The following is a 14,445-nucleotide window of genomic DNA, read 5'->3' as shown; positions in this document are numbered from 1 at the left end:
CAATGCAGAACAGATGACTGATGCCTCTGTTCTTGATGGATGCCAAATGGTTTGTGATGATTAGCTGTGGAAAGGCTAAGCATCCCCTGATTAGGGGGTGGTGTTCCTCACCAGATGAAACACCTCGCTGATGCACATACTTCCCTCCATACTCCTGAGAGACAACAAAGGACGCAGGTCGGTCACCATAGTGACGTTTATTCCTGGTCCCATAATCACCTTCCTATAGCCCGCCTTCATTTCCCTAATACGTGAAATAAGACTTGGCAGGTAATCCACCTAGGTGGCAAGAAAAGGACTGCTGGAAGAAGCTTGAAGTTTGTGCGTGGAGGAGTTACAAATAACAAGAGGTTTGGCACGTTTACGTTTACAAATACCATTGTTTTATTCTCAAGCAGGTTGTTATTTCTTCTTATGTGTGGCACTAGAGTTCTGAATACTGCATCTTTTAATACAACTGGAGCAAGAGCATTAACGCTGAACCCCTTATTAATGTAGTTTCACTTCAATGCAGAATGCACATTTATTCTGGAAAACAAGAGCCTAAGCACACATTGGAACGGTTATACCCATGTTTTTCACTAATCTTTCTGTTGTACACCTGCAGGACCTGGAACATCTTGAGAGAGTACATCCAACTGGGCAAAGTTTGTCTGTAGTGCTTCCTTGTAAGGTGAGTTTCAATGAGTTGGGATGAAAGAATAGCTAAGAATACATTCGGAAATCAGATCTTTGATACAGCAAATGCAGACTGGTGTCTTCGTTGGCAACATTTTTCCAGTACTTCCTAACTTCAAACAATGGCTTGCACAGTTGATCATATGTTATGACCGTGGGTGAATTACGTGATCTCTCTGTGCTATTCTGTAGAGTTGCCCTGTTGCCCTGTAGAGATGCATGGGGAATCAATGAACACTCCTAACATTTGTTAGACTGTTCTGGGTGATGGGGGACTTCAATTGTATCTAGCCCCAGTCCATGGTAAACATCATATTTGTGCTGTTGTATTCCACTTTTGCTCAACCCCCCCTCCCAGGCCATTGTGGACATGCATAGCATTTTGAAAATAGATGGGAAAAATACCTGTGTTCAACATTTCCTTTCTGTCGGTATTATGCTGCCAATACTGTGCATTTGGAGGGATAGTCAATGTGGTAGCTGGGAACATTGTATACATAAACTTGACATTTGAGGTAGGATCAGAGATTGTCTGTGAGCGAGTGTGTGGTACTGCAAATGCTGGAGAGATTGGTTGATAGTCATCATATACATATATTACATTTTCACTGACATTCGCTATGGGAAACCCAGGCAATTATGCTTTCATTGTGCAGTTCTTATGCAATGTGGCGAGATTTGCAGCGGTATTATGGTCCCATATCAATTTTACCCTATCCCATATTAGCTGAGTTTCCTCTGCTATCAGTTTTCCCTCTTCCCCCCTTCTTTTACATTCCCAATGATAAAAGACACACCTAAACATAATAATAAACAGAAAAAAACAATGGCCGTAAAATAAAGGCCACATTCATAGGAGTATGCTGTAGTGGCACTAATATTATCCCTACTGCTATCTAACTCTCTTCTTGCTGTGTTCAGAGAACTTGTCTCTGCCATTCTTGACCCTACAGAGTGGAATAAAATGGGTTAAGCACAACGTTAGCCCAAAGACAATCATATATTTTTAAAGATGAGTTTACTAGGGATAGAGGTGAGAGAAAAAGGGGGAGAGGGAGCAAGAGTGAGAGAGATCGAGAGAGAGGAGACATAGAGAGAGTTTTGAGGAGAGAGAGAGAGAGAGAGAGAGCGAGAGAGAGAGAGAGAGAAAGAAAGAGAGAGAGAGAGAGAGAGAGAGAGATTTTTATGTACACATAATATATCTTCATTATTGTTTTCCTTCTTTTTTTCCCTTTGATCTCAAATATGTTACTATCTGTTGGTACACTCCTTATTACTGCTATTTCCATTCTTTTAGTACCTTGGCAGCTACTTTTTCCATATTCAATATCCCCATTAAGGCACTGCTACTTCATCTTCTTCTGGCATTACTGATTGTGGTGCTACGCTGTCATGCGCTTTCCTGACATCTGATAGCTGGATCCAGTACATCAGGCCCATCACTTTTACTGCTGAAGAAGTGCAATATATTACTTCATAAGAGCCGTGAAATCTTGGAGAATTTCCATTTTCTTACAAAGCTGCATAAAATTCTCCTGGCATTAGGGGTTTTGCTGGGCTGTCCACCACAACCGTTGCTGTGTCTGTCTCGTCATCCTTTGTGAAGGGCGGGGCAATTTGTTTAGCAATGCTTCTTACCACCCGTGTAAGCTGTGTCAGATACCCTTAAATTCCTCTTCTAATATGGTTGCTGTTTTGTGCGCATCTGATACTGTTCTCACTGGTGACATGGGTGTTTGCATGCGTCTCCCTGTTACTATCACATGGGGGGGATAAGTGGTGGTCTTTACTAGGCTGTGTAAATAATTGGAATAGGGCCAAGGGCAAGCAATACACCCAATTCTTTTTAAGAGTGTGGCACAATTTGGATAGTCTGCTCTCAAGGAGGCCATTCATCATCTCAACAATCTTCTCAACAATCCCATTCACTTGTGGATACTAAATTGAACACATTTTATGTTTTATTCCCAATAGCTTAGTGGCCTCCTTGAATAAGTCATTAACAAAATGTGTTCCGTTATCGGAACATATCACGTCACATATTCACCAGCGCCGGAATACTTCTCTTACCAAAAATGTTGACGCGCATTTCACCTATGGGTGTGCACAAGGTCCTTCTTCCACCCACCGCGAAAATGGGCAGACCACAACTATAAAGTATCTCGCTCTATTGCATCGTTCTCCCATGTCCGCATAATCAATGTGCAGCTCAAGGAAAGGTCAGATGGGGTGGGGTAATGTTCCTCTCAATGTTTAGAGTGTCATTCCTGAATTGTATGTTTGGCACGTGACACACTCTATGGTCATTTTATTAAGGTGCTCATGGAAGTTTGGAACAAACCTGTCCTCCTGAATGTCTGCAGCTGTGTGCTGTTTTGATGTGTGGGCAGGGAAATGCAATTGTTGAAATGTTCTTTGTAAAAATTCTACAGGCATTACTACTTTCCTACTTTCCCTGTTGCATCCTGTCTCCATAGGAGATTCGTTGGTGATTGTGTACAGCCCCTTTTTGACCATGATTTATGTTCTGCGGGTGGAGCTCTTTTTTGTAGTTCTATTATTTGTGCTACAGGCAAAGTGTTATACCCTTCCTCCTTCTCCTCCTCTTGTCTACTCTTTTGCACGCATTCTGCAGGCCATGTTTTAGTAAATTATGCCACTTCTTTTGCTGTGGCATCTGCTGCTACGTTTCACTATGATATTTTGTCACTGTTGTTTGTGTATGCTTGTCATTCTACCAATGCTACTACAAACTGTTCTGTTAATTGGTTTGTTTAACAATTCTGAATGTTGCACTGGTGAGCCGTCTGCCTTCCTGAACCCCCTTCTTATCTAGACAGACAATCCAGCGTGCACCATAGTGGTTGCGTACGCTGTGTCTGAATATATTGTTACCGCACAGCCTTTTTCTGCCCTAAGAGCCTCTATTAGCGCTATCAGTTCTGCTGCCTGAGCTGAATAGTGCGTGGGTAATCTTTTTTGGACCTACATCTCGTACTTCCCTTCCTCCAATTTCACTACTGCTGCGCATATATGTTTTCCCCTATTTCTGGACAAATTGATGCTGACCTATCTACAAGATATACTTCACCCTCATCTAATGCATTCTCACTTGCTTTGGGAATGTCGTCTCCTTCACTTTCACAAGTTGCACAATCATGGTTTTCTATGTCCTCCACTGTGGATCGCTCTGTGAGGAATATAGCTGGGTTCACGGTTTTGCAATATACTATATGAACATTTGGGCTCATTATTATTATATTGTATGCTGTTACTCTTTGTGTAGTGAGTGTGGATTTAAATTGTTCAAGGATGGTGAAAAAGGAGTGTTCCACAAACAGTGTGACGGGCAGCCCATCACAATTGTGGAGCTTTTCCCATTTGCCAAAGCGGCGGCTGCAAGAACCTGTTTGCACGCAAACTGACCCTGCACAACTCAGTGAAGAGTTCTGCTGTAATAAGCTAATGGCTTATGTCCAAAAGATGTTTTTTTGCGTCAGCACTGCTGTCATTAATGTTCCATTAGAATGTGAGAACAGGAAAAATTCCTGTTCATAATCAGGAGTTATAAGGACGGGTGCTGTGCAAATGAGGTCCTTCAACGTATCAAAGGCAGTGTGCATTTCAGGGGGACCATGTTATTGTTTTGTTTTCCTTTTGAGCCTCTTTCAACCCTTGCAGTAAGGGCCTTGTGTATGCAGCAGAATCTAGTATCCACGCCCGGCAATAGTTGCAAATGGCAAGGAATTTCTGCATGTCTTTCACTGTATGAGGTCTAGCTGTAGCCAACACGGTCGCTGCCCTGTCTGGTATTATTCTTTTGCCATCTTTGGAAATTAATTGACCCAGGTACAATACTTCTGCAAGACAGTATTAAAGTTAATTTTTGTCAACAGAATCTTTCCTGCACATGTCTTCTCCTTCACTACATATCAGTAAATCATCAACGTACTGGATGATCATACTTTGAACAGCAACATTACCAAGTTCTTCGTGCAATATTCTGTTAAAAATGCTCTGGCTTTCACAGTACCCCTGAGACAGTCTGCAATGATGATATCTTTTTCCCCCTAGGATAAATGCTGTCAAGTACTGGGACTCTGGTTCGAGGGGCACTGAGAAGAAGGCATTCTTTAAATCAATCACAGTGAAATGTGTTGCCTTCTTTGGGATGCTGCACAAGATGGACATTGGGTTTGGGACAAGAGGGAACTCCTTTTGGACAATGTCATAAAGTGTGCGAAGGTCCTGCACCATCCTCCATGACCCCCCTTTTGCTTTCTTAATTGGGTAAATCGGAGTATTGCATGGGGAATTGGAGAGGACAATGATGCCTTGCTGCAGCAGTGCATATATTGTTTCCTCCACCGCCTCCCTTGATAAGGGGTATTGTCCTACTCTGGGCAGTACTGCTCCTTTCTTTAATTCTATTTTTACAGAAGTCGCTTCTTTTAACAAACCAACATCAGGTGGGATCGTGGTCCATATACTTGAAGGCGCTTGTTGCAAGTCTGAGTTGCAGAATGACAGTGGTACGTTGACAATGGCCATGAGGGTGTTTGTCACTTGCCTATTCTGTACAATTATATCAAAAGGCATGCATATTTCCATTATTATCTCCTCATCAGTGTCATTGTCAGTGAACAACTCCTTGTCCATCAATCTCGCAATGCAGTGTTTGAATCTATGCATAACACTGTTCGCCATTCACATCCATACATGTCAAACCCAATTGCCACAATTCGTTTTGCTGACACCTATACTTCTTGAAGATCTAGTGAGAGTATTTCGGGGGTAGCCACTGGCCGGAAAACAAAGTCGGAGGGCACTCTCCAGTCCTGGAACTACTCCCGCCAACACGTGTATGACATAGATACACATATCCCCATTTATGGGAATACCACGTACTACCACTTTGTTTGCTAGTGTCTGTATCATAAACATGGCCCTAAGAGTGCACATGCCTGATGGAGAACACTACGCCCCTATCTGTGAATGCTATGGTCATGTTGAGCTTGCTGAGGAGGTCTATTCGTAATAAGTTTACAGGTGAATTTTCGTGGTGCAGTAGGGGTGCTCGAACCATTCTTCCACTCACTCTTACATCCAAATCTTCAGTGTAAGGTACCATCACCACAGCCCCAGGGAATCCCTGTGTCTCGAGATTTTTGCCCGACAGCATAAAATTGCCTTCACATAGACATGATTTCTCGACCCCCCGATTCCACCATAAAGATGAACTAATTGTTTCTTATCTCTGCCCCCACCAATGGTTCCTCATCTGGGCGTCGGGTAGTGAATAGGACTGGACACGCAAGGGCTCTCTGTGGGCTGTCCTAGTCTGGGTGTGTGTCTGTTCCAGGGCAATAGAAGACATTGTCACTGAGCACACATGTTCCTCGAAATGGTGCTGGTGCGCCATTCGCGGTTATAGCAAAGGGGTTCGTGTGTGTATGTGTCATCTGGTTTTGACAAGTGTTGTGTTGTGATTGCTGCGTAGACATGTTAGGCCCTTGTGTGTGTGTGAGCTATCCTGCTGTTCATTCTGCCTGTAATCTCCCATAGGTAAACCAGGCGGGCTGCCTGGGTGTGGGTGTCAATATTGGTACCCACTATTGTACCTCTGATCATTTTGGTAATTAGTCATAGGGTGGACACAACATTCCCTTGCAAAATGGCCCCAGCTTGCGCACGACCAACATTCACCATGTCCTCCTCCCCTAAACCCTTGCCCTCCTACGCACTGCCCTCTGTACCCACCTCTTCCTCTTTCGGGCCTCTCTTGCCACTGGGGTCTTGCATACTGCTCTTCTCCACCCCATTGTTATTGACCATTGTTTGTCCATGTAGCTGCCATTCTAGCCTCTAATGCTACTGTTTCCTCCCCCTCTTTTCCCTTCCAATCCGTGGGCGGTCTTGCTGTTAATGCTGCAACCTTAACTAACTTACTCTGTACAAGCTCAGCTTTGTCCGCTAATCGTCTTTGGGCTATTTCTTTTTCCCTTTCTTTGATCCTCCTGCAGTGGGGTACTATGATGCTTTGTATTTCTGGCCATTCCTTGGCTTCTATCCAAGCAATTCTATCATGGGCCTTCTGTACTTTCTTTGGGAGAGCTTTTTTGATAATGAAATAGAGCAGGGAGGTGGACTGGTCCCACAATGTTCCCGCCTCCGCCTGCCACATATCCTGCATCCGAAGAATCAACTGTGGAGCCTCTTCCTCGTCCCCCATAGTGCATTGCATAACAGAATGTAGATCCAGGATGTCTCCTCAGTGCATCCTATACTTGTGCTCTTACATTGTTAAAAGATGCCCCATCATGACCCATCATGTCAATCATTGCCCATTGCTACCACCGGCAACCCCGCCTTAACCCACAATCCATCTGCTTTGATATCCCCTATGGCCAGGGGGGCCCCCGCTGTGTTTTTCTCAAATGCGTATATCCATTTTCCCACCCCAACCAATACATCAGTTTTGTCTATCAACGCCCAATTGACATAATGGGGACGTTCTGCTCCCTTGTGGATGAGAGGCATTTGCTCCTATCTTTTTTGCTAACACCATTCGGCCTCGACTGTTGCGTAGCCTTCCTTCCCAGACTTCTTTTCCTGCTTCTGTTACCTGTGGGGTTGTCCACTTTATCTGTTGTATTCCTCCTACTGCTCCCTTGTCTGACTCGTCAAAGTGACTCCAACATTCTTCTTCCCCTTCAGATGCTGCTGTGGTGTATCCCACACTTACTGATTCTCTTTCTCGCTCCACCGGTACTGTTTTAATTGGTGCGCTGTCTATTCAGAAAAGGAAATCCCCTGACTTCCATTCACCCTCTGGTAACACAGTGGAATTTTGTAATGGGGGCAGAAACTGTGGCTGACCACCACTTGGTGGTGGCAATGTTGTTTCACACGATGTCCGCAATTGGGACAACTCTGCTTGTGTGTTTGTCATTAATGTTTCTAAATCTTGTGTTGTTGATTCAACAGCGGCAGGAGCTGTACTTGTTGGAGCATATAAACCTACCGGGGCACCATTAGAGTTTGCTGGAACCTATGGCGGAGGTGGTACAGTTGATGGGGTGGCTGGTGCACTTGGTTGTGGCAGATATAGTAGATCACAATACCCCTCAGCAGGCCTTTTAAAGCAGTGGGTATAATTTATTTGGTTCTGTTCCTATTGTGTCCTTCTCGTCCAACCATTCGACACGGCTGGAGCCTCTGACTCCCTCTCTTTTCTGTTGGTAGGGGGCATTTTTCGAGCATCCTCCACAACTCCAACACTTCTCATCTATTCTGGAGCGGCTTCCCTTTATACTTAGCCATTAAGTACGTTTCTATATGGACTAATACTACTTTGTCAAAAGACCCTTCTTCTGGTAAAACTCGGGGTGGCCCCTCCCCTTTAATTACTGTCAACCCTGTCAATGATACTTCTTTATTATGTCACTATATGGGGGAGGTGCTTACAAATATGCGAAAGTGCCGTGTACGCACACATAGTGTCGCTATATTCCCTTCTCCCTCCTTAGTGTGTATATGTGTGCACTCACTCTGTTAACTCTGAATCTTTAATTCATTACTTACACTTTTTATTCTGAACTTAAATCAATTACTTACACATTTCAATGATGGGCATATAAAAATATAACAAACATATAACCAATTAACATAAAACACAACTGATCGACAAATATACTAACAACATCGAACAGAGAACGTAAAACATTAAAACAGCCCCCTCATCTCCCAAGACCGTGCTTAATTGAAAATCTGCCTTCTCCCATTCACACTCAACATTCACACCATCTCTGCCCCTCCTGGGCCTTCCTCCAATAAGTTATAGACACACAAAAAAAGAACAGCTAATACTATTTTCCCAAACCTATTAAATATACGAGGCTCCTACTTTTATCCTTTTCCTCACTTATATTCCAGCACAGGTTGCGACAATGCTATGCAGCGCCGCCTTCCACCCCCTTTCAGAGCTAGGTTCCTGTATCACCTCTCACTTCTTTACCTTGTTCATGAAATGAAAGAACAACAAACCCCCTTTGTGTTAAACAATCACTCTATTCACTTGCATTCAGCCCAACCCATAACACTGCTCCCCTTAACAAATCTGCTCCAGGCTTCTCAAACTCCCACCTTTAGTGAGCAGGCACACATATGAGAAGGATCCCGGTCTTACTGGCATTAAGGCAGAGATAATTTGCAGAGCAGAACACCATGCCTGGATAGCAGTCAGGCAGTCAGGTATGAGAGAGGAAGAAGAGGAGGTAGAGGAGGGAAGCTGAAAGGAGAGTTGGGCATTAACGGCATAACACTGAAAGGGTGTCTAAGGGAGGCAAAAGCAGAGGGGGAGTGGGAAGGGGAGTAGAGGAGACTAAGGACATGATGCCTTGAGTTATGGTGGAGATGTGGGAGGCCAGTGCAGTGAATAGGTGCCTGTGAGGGAAGGGGAGAAGAAGAGACTTCAGTAGGATTGAAAAGTTCCTTGTAGATTTTGACAAGTTCAGCGATGTTATTTGTGGCCCCTGAAATGCAAGCTTGGCCATGAGCTCTCTTCTTGGAGCAGATGGAGAGTTGATATTGCCTTTGGAGCAGGCAGCAGGCCAGTCTGTCAGAGGATGTGCTTTAGGCCTGCCACTTCTACACTTGTGTTTCCGAGTGGCCAAGTCCGAGTCATACCAAGAGTTGCACTTGGACACTGGTTTCATGCATATCCTCATGACTGGGGCAAGGATGTCCAGAGAGTTGGAAATGGAGAGATGGAGGTTAGCAGGTGCAGAGTCAGAATGAGAGTCACTAGCAGGTGTGGGAGGAGAAAGGAAGGTGACGGCAAATGCTGCGACTGACACACCAAACGGGAGGAGAGGAGAGAGTTGTCAGACCAGAAAAGAGGGGTAGTTAGAGGACTGAAGAGAGTGATGTCTGCTGAGATGAGTACATCCAAGGTGTGACCAGCAAAGTGGGTCGGGTCAGAGGGAAGAATTGTGAGAGAAAGAGTGTCACAAAGGTCACGTAAATGAACAGTCGGTAGATTTGGAGAGTCTCGATGAATATTAAAGCCACCAAGGTAGAGACGTTTTGGGGGGAGGAGGTCAGGAGAGAGGAGGAGAGTTCAGCCAATTAAAAGAGGAAAAGGGGGCAGGTCCAGTGGGCCTAAAGATACTGGCGAGAGTGATCACGAGGGTAGGCGAGACACCCAGCCTACAGACGAGGAATTCAAAGGAAGAAAAGGATTGAGCAGGAATGATAGCAGCAGGTATCCATTCAGGGAATCCAAGGGCAACTCCCCCTCCAGGCCGGTAAGTCCTGGGTTTGGAGAGGATCTCATAGCCTTCAGGAAGGAGAGTGTCAAAAGCAGTGACAGAGCTGGCATTGAACCATGTCTCAGTGAAAGGGAGGACGTCAAGGTTAAAGTCTTCAAGGAGGTGACAGATGTTGGAGGAGTGTTCAACAGCAGAGCGAGAATTTAGAGTAGCTAAGTGAAGCTGGTTGCCACCTTTAAAGGACTTCCTAGGTGTAATACAGGGATGCGGTATGTCCATCGGTGGGCACGGGGATGCTTGAGAAATGGCAGTTGGAGGAGAGGCAGGAGAGGGAAGGAAGTTAATGAGAGACAGGAGATGCCAGAAGGAGCAGGTTGGGCCATGATCATGCCATTTTGGTATACATTAATGATGCAACTAGATGGTGGGAAGTATGCCAAGAGAACTTCCCATCATGTTCCACCACTAATGGGAGAGGAGGAAAAAGGGGATAGCATAGAGACCATATGGGGAGTCCATAGGTCAGGAGAAGGGACAGTAAGAGGACGTCAGTGATAGTCTGTCTGGAGAGGGCTTTGACATAGGTATCGGTAATGAGGAGGCCTTGGTTGGAGGCCAGCAGTGCTTTCTGAAACTGTTTCCTTCCATACTTCGTGAGAGAGGTAGGATAGGTTATAGAATAACAGTTAGAGTAGATGGGGAGACAGAGAGCACCATGAGTACAGGGGGAGGGTCAGGAAGAGATACTGCACTGTGCAGGAGGAATTCACCAGGCGGCCTAGCAGCCAATACAAGGGAGATGAAGCAGAAGTGCAGTATGTCAGGAATCCAATGAACAATGCTAAAGTTACAGCAGGCAGTAGTATAACAACATTAATGAGATAGGGGGGAGGGTTTAGTGAAAAAGGCCTAGGTTATAACACTGTCCAAGGAATTACAGAATGCCCAGAATTGAGATTTTACGATCCAGAAGAGGGGCTCGGTTTGAGTACAATCAAAGGTATAAAGGTTGCCCAGATTCGAATGCAGTTCAAGCAGAGTATGTTACATCTTGATTCGATTTTCCAACAGCATACTAGAAATGCAGTAGAATGCAGTTAAAGGGCAGAAAGAATTACATCTAGATTTGATTTTTCAACATCTCACTGGAAATGCAGCAGAATGCACTTAAAAGGCAGAAAAAAAGACATCTCGATTCGGTTTTTTCAACAGCACTCTAGAAATGAGGCAGAATGTGGTTAAGAATGCAGCTTGTCCTGTCCAGTCCTAGTTTCATTGGCAAACAAAACCCACAAAGAAAGTAGGGTTCAAGCTGGTCATTTTCAATGTCTTCCAATCTGGTTTTCTATGGCTCACAGCATCCGATCCACTGGTCAAATTCGACTTCCAAGTCTTTTTTCTTGTGATTCTTTAGCTTGGCTGAAACCCTACACTGAGACCTGATTTGCGATACAGTTCCCGAGAAAACTGAGAGGATCCCGACCAGGTGGGTCGGTCATGCCCAGAATAACTTTTGGTTTTTGCACATTTTAGTATGTTTGAGCTCCACCACATGTCAATATGAGTCGAGTCACAGTTTCTACTTTGTTAGTGTCCGTGAAATCTGTCATCATCTGATGTGGCTGTTCACATAGGACACAAATGAGAGGGATCATTGATGATTAAGTCTGTTGCATATTCAAAGTGGGAAAGCAACTGTTTTAACCACAGAATGAGTCCCCATTTCCAAGGGAACACAAATGTGGGGGCTTTCCACACTTATGTCCTATGTCCTACATCACAAAACAATTAGTGGGCTGTGTTATGCAAGGAGATGTTGACGGCATATAAAAGTTTGGTTTCATGTTGTGATGACCATGTGTCTATGCTGGGGTAGTCAATTCCTCTTATGTAATATGTGCAATGCTTTCCAGGAATGAATGAAATGTATAGAAATCATTTTTCGAATGGCCATAACATTTGTGACTTCCATTTAAACTTTTCAGAATGTTGTTGATCAGATTCAACCACACAGGGAACTCATGTTACCTGTCATTAGCCAGTACAAAGCAGAATGTGTATGCCATGTTCAAAGAATGTTCCACAGACACTGTAATTGGTCAATTTGTCAATGCGTTTTCATAAGCTTGGCATTAAATGATGTTCTTGTAGGACTTTTTCATGTGAGCTGGTGAACACTCTGTATGATGGGGCTGGGGGGTTGTTGCCTGCTAATCAAAGCCCTGAAAGTGATTCAGTGTGAGTTGATACACAATTGGAAGCTTAATCAGCTCTCCACATGTCTATGTTCAGATGGTTGCTGTGTACCATTGATGGCCTCATTGCCTTTGCAACAATGTTTCATATTTGCATGATAAACTCAAGCGCAGAAATATGTTTCACTATGGTCTGTTATTGGGACAAATCTGTCTCCTTCTGCAAAGGAATATAAAAGAAGTTCCATGCAAACAGTTGGGCTAGTCTTCCCTGTTATAAATAGACTTAAGTTTGGTTTGGAACATATTGTTTACCCTTTATCAATGTTTCCTATATCTTGCCTTATTTGTTTTGCAACCCCACAGGAATCTGCCAGAGTCCCAAATAAGTGGCTGAAAAGAAGTTCTTTGAAGAATAGATGATTTATTCCCCTCCTGGAAACAATTTTTCTTCCAAATTCTGAATTCAGAAGTTTGGTTTTTACCTGCACTTCTTCCTTTGAACTCGTTTTTTTAGTTGTGATGGACTCACAAGATGGTGAATTTTTGAGCTAGGTGGGATGGAGATTAGGCTATAGTTGCCTAGTACGTGATGTAGGCTATCTCGAAGGTGGATGGACTAAGATGTTAAAGTGAAAAATGGAGTGATCGGAGGGCGAGGGGTGAATTGAGAGGTAATTGTAATTGTAATTGTTTATTTGTAAAGCGCTTATACACAAGTGAAGTGATTCAAAGTGCTTCAAGGCGGGAAGGGAAAAAGGGTTTATCATTGTCATTCTTAGGCCTTGAAGAGTCCGAATGATCTAACATAAATAACTAACATACTAGGCTGAGGCATTTCTACTAGTATAAGTGCATGACAAAGAGTGGGGGGGAAATAGAGGGGGGGGTGGAACATACAAGACCATAAAGTTTGGTCATTGATGCACCTATGCATGCAGACATAACCAACTAGGGAGGGGAGATAGAGGAGGTCAGGGCAGACAAACATGCTAAGCGTTGTACCTTCAATGTCGTGCAAGTGCAGAGACAGAAGTGCAAGGGAGGGGAAGGGGAAGAAGAGCGCCCAGACCAGCAGGGGCCAGGGTTAAGTGCAGAGTGGGTGCTTCTCTCAGGAACGTAGTGCGAGTGCAGTAATGCAAGGCAGAGTGCTGAGGCCAAGAAGCAAGTGCAGGACTGGTGGGGTAGCCTGGGACCTGTGAGGCTCTGGGAGTGCACTGGGCTAAAAGTCAGCTGACTGAGCAGATTGGGGAAGAGAACGAAGGAGGGAAGCAGGAGACAACGGAAGGAGGTTAGCAAGAAAGAGAGAAAGAGCAAGAGAAGAGGAATGTCTTAAGGAGTGTCTGGAACTTAAGGAGGTACGGCTCAAGACGGAAAGAGGCAGGCAGGATGTTCCAGATGGAGGCACCTGCAGAGGATAAGGATCTACCCCAAATCTCTGCTTGGGAAAACGGCTCACCAGCAGAGAGTTGGAGGAGGCTAAGCGGAGGGCTCTGGAGAGAGATTCAGAGAAGCAGAGTGAATTAGAAAGAAAGACAAGGTAAAGAGAGTGCCCACCTGAGTGGTAGGCTAGTCATGGAGGGAGCAGAGGAAATGATAAGATAGGAGTGAGTTAAGTTCAAGGCAGGTGGCTGCAGTCGGCTTGGGGAGGTTGAAGTCTACCAACATGACAATGGGAATCTCAGTAGCAGGTAATGCAAGAAAACAAGCCAGATTAGGAATGAGGAGAAGATCCAGTACTGTGAGGGAAGTAGGAGGGATGAGTTGAATAGTGGCATATTAAAAAGAGGAAGAGGTGTTGTCAGATGGGTATAGAGTGGCAGTGCTGAGGGCCTTCTTGATATGGAACCTCACACTGCCATCCTTTCCAACAGGTCAGTTAGAGTGGGGGAAAGTATCATATTCAGTGCGGAGAGCTGCTAGTGCAGCACAGTCATAAAGTGAAACCCGGGTTTCTGTGATAGCAAGAAGTCACATTTTAGGCGGATAAAAGTCAAAATGGTCAGTGATGTAGGAAGACTTGTTGCAGAGGGATTGCATATTTCCAGAGGACAAGAGAAAGACTGATAGGGGGGTGCTGGAGAAGAGCAGGGTTTGTGGAGTAGGTAAGGGGATAGATGGGTTTGGGGATACAGGGAGAACAGGGGGCATCGTATTTGTGGGGTTCAGGTACAGGAGGGGTGTAGGGAGACCAAGTTGAGGTTCAAGACTAGGAGAGAAGGGAAGCAGAAGAGTGAGTAGAAGGAAAAATGAAGTGAGGTCAAGATGCGTGATGATGGGCAGAAGAAATAGTAAAGTGA

The sequence above is a fragment of the Ambystoma mexicanum genome, chromosome 4q, assembly GCF_040938575.1.
Source record: "Ambystoma mexicanum isolate Mex_15411 chromosome 4q, UKY_AmexF1_1, whole genome shotgun sequence".
Lineage (NCBI taxonomy): Eukaryota > Metazoa > Chordata > Amphibia > Caudata > Ambystomatidae > Ambystoma > Ambystoma mexicanum.
Note: the sequence above shows the minus strand (reverse complement) of the source record.